We start from the raw sequence: 10,783 nt of genomic DNA, 5'->3' as shown, positions 1-10,783 counted from the left end.
CATTGGTAAGCACGTGACTTAGAAGAGCCTGAAGATTTAATAGTGGCCTTCAAAGCCGGGAGACCCGCCATTGCTAATCGGAATCCGTCAGGAAACTCAGAACACCACTTCCTCTCCTGGAAGATGTATTTATGTGCTTGAGTTCCAGGTTGATGCCTTAGAAAAGTTAAAAAAAAAAAAAAAAAAGCAAGTCACAATGCGGGGGGCCCTCCGTGGTTTCATGCCTTCCCTGAAATTCTGCTATGGCTCTGTGTATGACTCCGAACCAAGGGAATGAATGAACGCGTGATCCGATCTTGATAAAATCAAACACTCGAGAAGAAAAATGACAGTCCGTATGCAATCGGATTTCTATCCGGGGCCAATCTGAGCTTCTTAAAATTGGGGGACTAATTGGAAAACCTTCGCAATGTAAGGAGAAAGTAAATCACAAAGTTTTGGGTTTCTGAGCCCACCGCGGAGGCAGCACATTACCCGCCTGGGAAGACTCCAAACGCTAGCTCTTCTGCAACCAGTGCCTGCGTGACCCACGGAGGTCGAGGCCCCGTCTGGACCTGATGGGTTCAGGTGAGTGACGGCCGATCGGCTGACGCTTCGCTGGACACCCGCGGGGGAGAACAAGGCCCGCCTTACACCGCCACCGCAGACCGTCTCCTTAGGCCACCTTCCTTCCTTCCTTCCTTCCTTCCTTCCTTCCTTCCTTCCTTCTTTTCCCTTTCCCTTTTCCTTTTTGGGAAGTATCCCCGAGGAGGGGAGAGAGCCCACTGCCATTTGACGGGGTGTTGAATTTAAGGAAGCCTGGACAGACTAGTGGAAGCCTTGTGATTGAATCTTGCCTATTAATGAAAGACCATATAAATCAAGGCTCACCCGGCTCTTTTATGAATAAAATATTACACCTGGAGGCAGAAGGAAGGTGCTATATTTTACTATCTTCATTAATTTGCAAGTTTGCTGTTCAAGGCAGAGGCCAGCCATCGCCGCCAAGAGCGGACGTTTCCTTCTGGAGTGCTGTTTTTCTCAGATCAAGAGGATGTTCTTTCTTTCCTACAAAGAGACTCTTTTCTCTGATAAACACCTGACTTCACGTTTTTGCGCATTTACAAACCTACTTAAGCATACTGAGGCTCAGGGGTTGGCTGAGTGCCTGCACCCTACCGTCAGGCGCTCCGTATTTTATCACGATTATGTTTTCGTCAGTCGTCGTCAGGTCAGCCACGTCGTCATGAGAAAGACCATCGTGGGGTCCTTGTAGCAGCTGGCCAGGTCCACAGGCACACTGCCCAGGCTACTTGTCACGGTCCCAGGCCAGGCTTTATAAACAAAGGGATGAAAGAGACATCGGGCGTGAGGTCCGGGCTGCTGTGGCCGTAGTTGTTGTAAACTCTGGGAAATTCAATTCGTTAAATATTTTGGCACGGTCCAATCAAACATGGTTCCTGACCTAGTTTGACAGTCGTTCAGGATGTGATGTGCAGTAAGGTGATTTCTCTTTTAAACTATCTTATCATCCAAGCAGATTCTTCCATGTGGCCATCTGCACGGTTTTGCAGTTCTCAGCTGTTCTCGGAGCTGAAAAAAAAGTCCTGCTGTAAAAAAAAAAATCAATGTACTTCTCTCACAGAGACATAGATTTAACACGTCACCCGAATAGAGGCCACAGAAATACCTAAATTGATAACACTGATTATATCTCCATTTGACTGAGAGATCTTCGGGTAAATAAAACATGGCCCGATGTAGGGTCAGGTGACTGTTTGAATAACAAACTCAGCAATTTTTGCAAGTAGAGTAAGAAATAGCATTTTCTTACTGAAAAAGATTTTAGACCTCTTTCCTATAGTAACGTCTCATTGGGACGATTCTCCTGGTGTTTCTGAAACCGTGGTTCTGTTCATAGTTTCAAAAATAAAAGCTCTGAATTTGGGTCTGCTTGGGGCTCTGCAGATCAGCGCAGTGTGTTTTGGTTTGTATTTGAGGTTCCGTCTGGTACGTGCCCCGGGAGTTGGTGCCACGTCTGTGGGCAGGACCCACGTTCATCGGAGCAGGGGAACAACAGGAAAGGCTGGAGTGGGGCACGCCCACCATGCTGGCATCCACACCGCTGACCCTGCCTCGGTGGCTGGAGAGGAGAGCAGGGTTCTCCACTCCTCATTTTCGGGGGGAACCTAATGAGAGGCAGTGTCAGGCGGTGGAATAAATACGGGGATCAAGACACCGACCTTCACTCCCAGCCTCAGACACACCTGCACATGGGCCTAGACATACACCTGTCACTGCGTGCTCAGCCCTGGAGCAGTGTGGGGGCTTCCCACGGGTGAGGGGCTGACCGGGCTCAGCTCAGTGTCTGCCTCCAGCCAGGCAGCCCTTCCGTGTCCGTCCTCCGTCCGTGAGCTCAGCAGTCACGAGAGCTCTGGTGTTGGGTGTATTGTCCCCTGTGTCCGCATATGGGGAAAATCAGACTCAGAAAGAACTCTGATTTGAAAGTCTTACTACGACGATAACAGGTGGAGTTCATTCAAATGCTCCTGGGTTCCCAAGGGGCTCTTCTGCTTTCCATCTTGAGGCCTCCGTAAACACAGGTAGAAGGTAGCATATAAAGTGTAAGCGTCAGCATTTTTACAGGCCAAACATCTGTAAAAAACACAGCAGTGTAATCACAAAAATCTCCTGTAAATCAAATATTTTGATGCGGTGAAACCAATTAACAGCAACCCTTTTTCTTCTGAAGACAGCCACGTTGTTGGCCTATCAACACAATCATACCCAAGAAACATGTTCTTTCTTGAAAACGTGTTTCCTCATTGGTCCTCCAAGAATGGTTCTTTTTTTTTCCCCTGGATGAAAAACAGACTCCGGGGCCACTCTAGTTTTTTTCACGGGAAGTGGGGTGACCCAGAGGAAAGGGGAAATGGGTTCATCCAATCAAGTAAATCCCAAGTGCGAATGGAGACTCCATCATGATCTATGGATAAAACGAAATTTCTCTAAGTCTGCACTTTTCATCGGCTCTGGATTAGTTAAATCAAGCAGGGGACTGCTTTAAGCTGTCAATGCCAACCGATGAAGAAAATAAACAAAGGAAGTAATGAAAACTGCAGAGATTTAGAGGATGATAACACTCTTAAGAACGTAGTTCGCTGTAGAATTTTTTGGTGTTTCGCTTTTGCTTTTAGACGTTCTGTTTTGGCTTCTTCATTGTTTCTTAATCAATAAAATTAAATAAATTTAAACATTCAATCACTTTTAATCATGCTTTGATCTCTCTCTCTCTCTCTTTGTATTTTGCAGTGTATTTTGCTACCAGTTGGACCCACGGTTCTGACTCACCTTCCTTAGCCACATCTTCATGGATCATCACAGTGATGCCTTAAGTGAACAAAATGGTCCCTTTGAACCGTGGCATAGGTGAACGGCCTTTTGAAATAAACACACACTCTGGCACAAGTGCAGCCAGAAATAAACCAAATGAATTGACAGCCAAATAAAAAGTGATTGGTTCAATTGAGGTACATTTGCCAAATCAAGACTGCCAGCTGGGAAATTCTTACACGTTTTCCGAAGTGACTGTTCTATAACATGTTGAGGCTGTGTGGATCTGTAAGTAACCATTGCTCTGATATTTAAAGAGGCTTGTTCTTTTATTTTTCCTTCCTGGAACAGAGGATCAAGAGCCCAGGGTTTACAGACTGAAAACGAGAAACCAAATCAAACAGTGGCTTATTCTTTAAAGTAAACAGAGCAAAGGCTATCGGTGGCGGATGGAACCAAGAACTAGTTCCACACAAAGAGGAGATTATGAAAACAAAAATCTCTCCCACTGAAAGAGTTACCTTTAATTACTGAACTGCTTTTAATGTTTTTTATTCGCACAGAATTTTAAGAGTCCATGGTGCTGACAAGTGCTAATAAGAAAACGGGAAAGACGGATGTATAGATTTGGGGACGCCCTGAAAGTCAGCCCTATTTCCCCCTCAGAGGAAACCCTGCTGAGAGCCCTCCTCTTCAGGGTAGCCCCCATCCCTCCCCGGCCATCCCTACCCTCCTCTCCTCTGTATCCCTGAAACCCACCAGGACGTGCGGTCAGTGCAACATGATGCCGCTCAGTGTAGCTCTTTCTCTTTAGCTGATAACTTGACGGACAAAGACAGGGTTCATATTTGAAAAAAATGAAATAACAAAAACCAGAACAATATAAATACATTTTATAATGTTTACCCATTTTTGAAGGAGAGAGAGAGAGAAACAGAGTGTGAGCAGGAGAGGGGCAGAGAGCGAAGGAGACACAGAATCCGAAGCAGGCTCCAGGCTCTGAGCTGTCAGCACAGAGCCTGACATGGGGCTCGAACTCACCAGCTGCGAGTTCATGACCTGAGCCGAAGTCGGACGCCCACCTGACTGAGCCCCCGAGGCGCCCGAACCGGAACAATTTTGATGAGCTGTGTTCTGTTTTGTGTGTTGTCCCCGTCGCCCCATCTGGGCTGAAGGGAGCGGGGCGGGTTGGGGGGGGCTTTCTGGCTGTGTCCTTCCCCATAGCCCCCAGCGCCATGCTGAGTCAATAGTGAACGACGGATGGATGGTTGTGGAAATGTGTCCAGGTGATTGCACTCTGGCTTTAAAAGTTTATTCAGGTATTTGGAACAAGATCACAGGCTATCTCCAACAGGTAGTAAAATTTGATCCTTGAGCCAACTAGCCAAGGGTGAGCAGGCTGTCAGAGTCATGCCTGCGGGCCAGTTGTCAGAGAACGTGAACCCTGTTCTGGGTTACTGTGTGTTTCAGATGCTAGGGCTGATCTCTGAGTGTTGTGAGTCTGACTCTGGCTGGAGCCCTTCTGGGTCTTATCAGGTTCTGAGCTCTCCAGCACAGGATCCGTGAAACATGGCGGAAGTGTGTTGCAACGGGGACTGGGGGTTTTCTGGTGAGATCCCGTTGACTGTCCCTTACCAGAAGTCCTTAAACGAGTATGGCCGAGGAGCTGATGACCCTTTGTTAACAAAGGTACTGCTGACTCACTGTTCACCCTAAAAGCAAATTCTCGCTTTGAAGTCCAACAACATTTCTCGTAAATATCATGCAACCTACTAACTTTCTTCCTGTTCGAAAGCAGTAGTCTCTCTCTTTTACTGTTTTTTTAATGAAATTCTAGTGACATACTCAATTTCAGTTGTACATGGGAGACCAGCTATGAATTCTAAGTGTAAAGCTGAACTTTCATGTAATATAAGCATAGTCTTTGGGCCCTGGCGATAAGCACCAGGATAATACATCCCCATTAGATGATGGCCACGTGAGGGTGGTATCACAGCATTAGAAAATAGATTTGCGGGGCGCCTAGGTGGCGCAGTCGGTGAAGCGTCCGACTTCAGTCAGGTCACGATCTCGCGGTCCGTGAGTTCGAGCCCCGTATCAGGCTCTGGGCTGATGGCTCAGAGCCTGGAGCCTGTTTCCGATTCTGTGTCTCCCTCTCTCTCTGCCCCTCCCCCGTTCATGCTCTGTCTCTCTCTGTCCCAAAAATAAATAAAAAACGTTGAAAAAAAAATCTAAAAAATGAAAATAGATTTGCTATAAATACTTATTATTTGTGTATATATTACATGTATTTAGTGTATATGTGTGATACAAGGTATATGTCATACATGATATTATATACGTAATTATTATATTGTTATATATGACTATTACTATATAAGTATATATATATGTGAATGTACATATGCACACACACGTCTATTTCAGTCTGTTCAAATCAAACGCAAATGGAGAACAGATCTGAAAGTTCTCCGAGCAGACAGAAGCAGTTCAGTTCTATAAGCAAAGCTTCATTTATTGTATTTTACAAGAAAAGTGAGGCTAACTTGACTTGGGTCTTGGTTATGGTCTGCAATTATAAGCACAACTTAAATTGTTCCCCCAAACTGGTATGAACTAACCACTAACTGATTTCCGCTGACTTAAGAAAATGCTAAGTTTGCAACCAGTCCCTGTGAAGAATAAACACCGCCTGCACTCTGGATGAGCTGCTTCATAACGAAATCCCTCGAGCCTCACCCCGTGTTTTGGTTTGAGGGTTGTGTGCACAATAAACTTTTACTGATTACTGTGTCAGTGATTCCCTGGTTTTACTTTTTTTCTTTGCTGAACTTTGCACAAGTCCTGTTGGATATATTCCTTTTTTTTTTTTTTGATGTTTATTCATTTATTTTTTTGAGAGAGAGAGAGAGAGAGAGAGAGAGAGAGAAATTGCAAGTGGGGACGGGGCAGAGAGAGGGAGGCAGAGAATCCTAAGCAGGCTCTTCGCGGTTAACACAAAGCCCAACTTGGGTCCCGAACTCACAAATTGTGAAATCAAAGTTGGACACTTAACCGGCTGAGCTACCCAGGAGCCCCGGATATATTCATTTCTTTGGAAAATACGTGAGTTTTTCATCCCCCCAAAACATTGGCCTCACACAAGTGCCCTTGAAATATTTAGGTTGTTGATTAAAAAATAATGAGCCGTGAAAAAAGCACGATTTGTGTTCAGTTTCTCAGTTGTCTTTAATTCCTTTCTGTGTCTTAAAGAATTCGATTTTAAAACATTTCCTCCTTCTACCCCTCCCATAAGTCACCATCAGCTGTGAATCAGGTTCCAGGAACAAGAGAGGCTGTGTTATCAAGTCAATAGGAGACTTTCACTGTCTTTTTTGCTGGGTTTCTTTACTTTCTCCTTTTCCAAAGTCCTGCCGGGGAATCTCTTGTAACAATCAGTCAGAGTCCGGGTATAAGTGATCTGTTCCCCTGAGTGTGCTGTTTGCCCAGAAGAATTTCCAGGAATTCCTTCAAAAAATAAAAAGAAAAGCTGATTTTGTAGGGAGCAGAAGTAGCTCTTGGGCCACATACAATCATATTTCCAATCAGCACGTGGTATTGGCTACCTTGAATTGGATTGTGTGTGCATGTGCGTGTGTGTGTGTGTGTGTGTGTGTGCGTGTCCCATTGATGTTATAAAAAGACATTCTGATTTCTCATTTTTTGAGTGGTAATTCGATCATAGCTGGCTAATAGGTGTGTATGAAATAATAGGTTCTTAGGAAAATGGGTTTGGCCTTCAAAATACAGCAGCTTCTCTTGCATTAAAATCAAACAACATAGGACACAAACAATGTTCTAAGCATGACCAGGTGTCCACAGAGTGTCTCCCACCCCCATGAAGCTTCTGTTCCCCCATGTGGCTATGCACATGGCGACAACGTAACCTGATTCAAAACCGATGGTTTCCTCCGGGTCCTCAGGAGGTCCTGAGGAGGGGAGTGCCTACAGCAAGGTTGGGTCCTACATGGTCAGGTGGCTTTTCAGCCTTCTCAGGGAGAAGCGCCCATCTCCTGCAGGTCCCTAGAATGCCAGGGGATGTCCCCAAGGGTCCAGAATCATGCCTGGGACTCCACACAACTGCAAGAAGCAGAACACCTTAACGCTTTCCTTATGCATACGATGTGTGGGCTCTGAGCAGGGTTCTTTAGGTACATTACCCCACTGAGTCTTTATTCCAGCTCCAGAACATTCAGCCTTGGCCAACCTTGAGCTTCAGAGAGGTTTTAAGCTGGCATATGGGGGAGATGGGAAGGGAACCCAAGTCAGTATCTGTAACTTGCCTTCTGAGCTTAATTCCTCCGTGACTGAAGTCCTTGCTTTGTCGTCGCATTCCCATGGGGCTGGCCTGGGGACTATTGACGGATTCTCTTGTTCACACCTGCAATTTACTCCCTTCCTCGCACCCCCCCCCCCCCCCCCGCAAGGGGCTGGGAGCTCTGTCAGCCCAGCCCTGCTGGGTACCAGCCCTTAGCAATACTTATACCCTGCCCAGCATTCATGCATTCGCTCCTGCACATTCCCTCTCCCCCCGTAAGTCACCTGTTACCCTCAAAGATGTCATGCACTTCCTTGTAGTGAATGACCTCTGCTCCAAAAATAGTCACAATAATAATGGTAATAATAACAATTGCTATTATTATTTATGGCATCAGTGTTATGGGTTGAATTGTGTTCTTTCCAAATTTGTATGTTAAAGTCCTAACATAGGAGATAGGGTCTTTGTGGAGGGAATCAAGGTGAAATGAAATGGAGGGTGGGCTCTGATCCAGTATGGCCGATGTCCTTGTAAAAAGGGGAAATTTGGGCGCAGAAGCTGCACAGAGGAAACACGATGCGGAGAGATGGGGAGAAGACGGCCGTCTGCACGCTAAGGACAGAGGCCGGTGACACATTCTCCCTCTCAGCCCTCATCACAAACCAACCCAACCCAGCACCTTGATTTCGGACACTGAGCATCTCAAAATGTGAGTGAACATATTTTTGCTGTGTAAGCCTCTTGTCTGTGAGGCTTTGTTACCATAGCCCTGGCAATGTAATAACAACAGCAATAACTAAAAACGTTGTATGTATGTATGTATACGGATGTGTGCACACACATATATATGCATATGCCATGTACTCTACATCTGTAGTGCAAGGTGCTGGGCAAGATTCTTTTTATTTTTTAATGTTCATTTATTTTTGAGAGAGAGAGAGAGACAGAGCAGGAGTGGGGACAGAGAGAGAGGGAGGCACAGAATCCGAAGCAGGCTCCAGGCTCTGAGCTGGCAGCACAGAGCCCGACGTGGGGCTCGAACTCACAAGCCGAAGTTGGCCCCTCAACCGACTGAGCCCCCCAGGCACACGCCTGTGCAAGATTATTTTAATGCAGCATCTCCTGAAATCCCCCCAATGATCTAATGCCCTAGGTGATGTGGAGATTTAGAGTTTAGGAAACTCGCCCAAGACCACACAACCAGTAGGCGGGCAATCAGGCCAAGCCCGCAGTTTGCATTCGAGAATGCTGCCTGTCACCAGCATGGCGGGCCATTCTCTGTTTGCCGGATCTGAGCCCCGGGTGTCCCCACCGTGAACTGCTCCTCTGTCTCAAATGTCAACAATGTCGTCAAAACAACAATGATTTTTTTCAAATCACTAATGTTCAGAGGACATTAAATTAAGTAGGGGTTCTCATATTCCCGGTCTCCACATAGCATAAAAATCTGTTAGGATGAAGAAGGTAATCTCATTAGTAAGCCGTTACCTTGGAACCGAAGGGCAAGTGTGGTTGCTGTTGTTTCTGGAAACAGAGGGGTTTGGTCCTGAACAAAAGCTAGCCTGGTACAATGTAGTATAGATGCTTTATGAATAGGTCACTGTTTACAACGCACAACTCAGTGTTGCTTCAGAATCGGCCTGGTTTCCCGTCCTGCAGGCCGGGGTTGGCAGTGGGAAATTTGCGTGTGACAGATCTCGGGGAGTTCATGTTGAAGTGGAGGGTTTCAGCCCCCAGTCCTCATGGGGGCAACTGAAAAACAGCTTTTTCTCTTGGCAGGTCAGCCTAGAAATCGCTGTGGGGGCAGAAGGAGACAGAGGCTTTGACCATCAGAGGCTACAGATTATACATCATATATTTTGATCGGCACGTGTCGGCAACATACCTTCCAAACACACCCGTGTGGGGTTGAACCGTGTCCTTGGTAAGTGGGTCTTCCTACTGTTCCACATTTATGGCTTTCTGTAAGACTTACTGATCTCATACACACAGATTTTGATGCAGAGATTCGGGGAAATCAGAGTAGATTTATAGTATTTATACAGCTAGCTAATAGAACCTCCTCTAAAGTCTTACAGCGAAATCTTACAGCAAGAGATTACTTCTCATTTTCGGTGGCTTTCATCAAACCAGATCAATTGAATTATGATTCTTGTTGGTTTTGTGAAATTCTGGTACCAGCAGGGTAAAGCGGTGAGACCACGGGTTGCGCTGGTCCTCAGAACATACGTATTTCCCTTGCCTGACGTAATATTTTGAAATTTTTTACATAATGAGAAGTCGAGCCCCCCTAAAATATGGCTGGTTTCACCAACTGGTTTATGCATCTGAAAAATTATTCTTTCCCAGCAGTTAAGATTCCACAGTGAGGCCTTTGGGCAGAGAGAGGACCTGGTGGAAAGGCGCGGAGCATTGTGGGAGAAACATGCCCAGGGCGGGGAGGGGCGGGGATTTCTGTGATGGATGTTACCCCTCTGGCAAGTGAGAGGAGCACCAGCCATAAATGCTGCTTCCTCCTCAACGGATGTGAGCCTCCTGGGCAATCAGACAACCCCGGGTAGAAAGGAACCATTTCACTGGGGCCAAAGGTCACATTCTGTGGGAGAGAAACCAACGAGAGAGACTGCGATTGGTCCAAGGCCACACGACCAGTAAACAGCGACACAGAGATTCTACATCAGGTTTCCTGATCATCAGTTCCGTGTTTTCAACAGAATGCCACCGTCACTAGTCAGTTCCTAGTCAGAGCCGGTGAGCGAGTGCCACAGGACGCCATCTTGAAGGGCGGTGGGCGGTGCCTGACCGCCGTCATCTTGTCCCCAGTGCCTGCCGTAGGGTGGGAGCCCCACCACGTCTGTCAAATTAAAGCTCGAAAGAGTAAACACATTTTCTCTTCATGATTATTTTTAAGTAATTCTGATATTCCTTTAACAGTACTAGTAATTTTGGCCTTCCTGTTGTTCGTGAATAAGGTCGCCCCAAGTAGAAAATAAGGAAAACGAAGCAAAACCCACCTATATTTGGCTCCTTGTTATTCGTGAGATGAAAGTTTTGTGGCAGCGGAAGACACAAATCTGTGGGGAAATGGAGTTGGGAGGTCACCCTGATGTCTCCTCTCTGTGCCGTCAGGGCTGTCCATCAGCACAGATGAAGTGGTAATATTAACAAAAAAAC

At 46.2% G+C, this 10,783-nt stretch overlaps 1 long non-coding RNA gene across 1 annotated transcript; it reads right to left on the bottom strand.

Moving 5' to 3' along the window:
- Nucleotides 1-6,515: 6,515 nt before the first annotated feature.
- LOC122468516 lies at nucleotides 6,516-10,486 on the bottom strand. The gene is made up of 2 exons (XR_006293271.1): nucleotides 9,098-10,486; nucleotides 6,516-6,819 (listed from the first exon to the last, which is right to left on the bottom strand). It is a non-coding gene; the product is annotated as an uncharacterized LOC122468516 (long non-coding RNA).
- Between the last annotated feature and the right edge of the window lie 297 nt (nucleotides 10,487-10,783).

Source organism: Prionailurus bengalensis, chromosome A1, assembly GCF_016509475.1.
Source record: "Prionailurus bengalensis isolate Pbe53 chromosome A1, Fcat_Pben_1.1_paternal_pri, whole genome shotgun sequence".
Classification (NCBI taxonomy): domain Eukaryota; kingdom Metazoa; phylum Chordata; class Mammalia; order Carnivora; family Felidae; genus Prionailurus; species Prionailurus bengalensis.
This window is presented reverse-complemented; position numbering and strand designations above follow the sequence as displayed.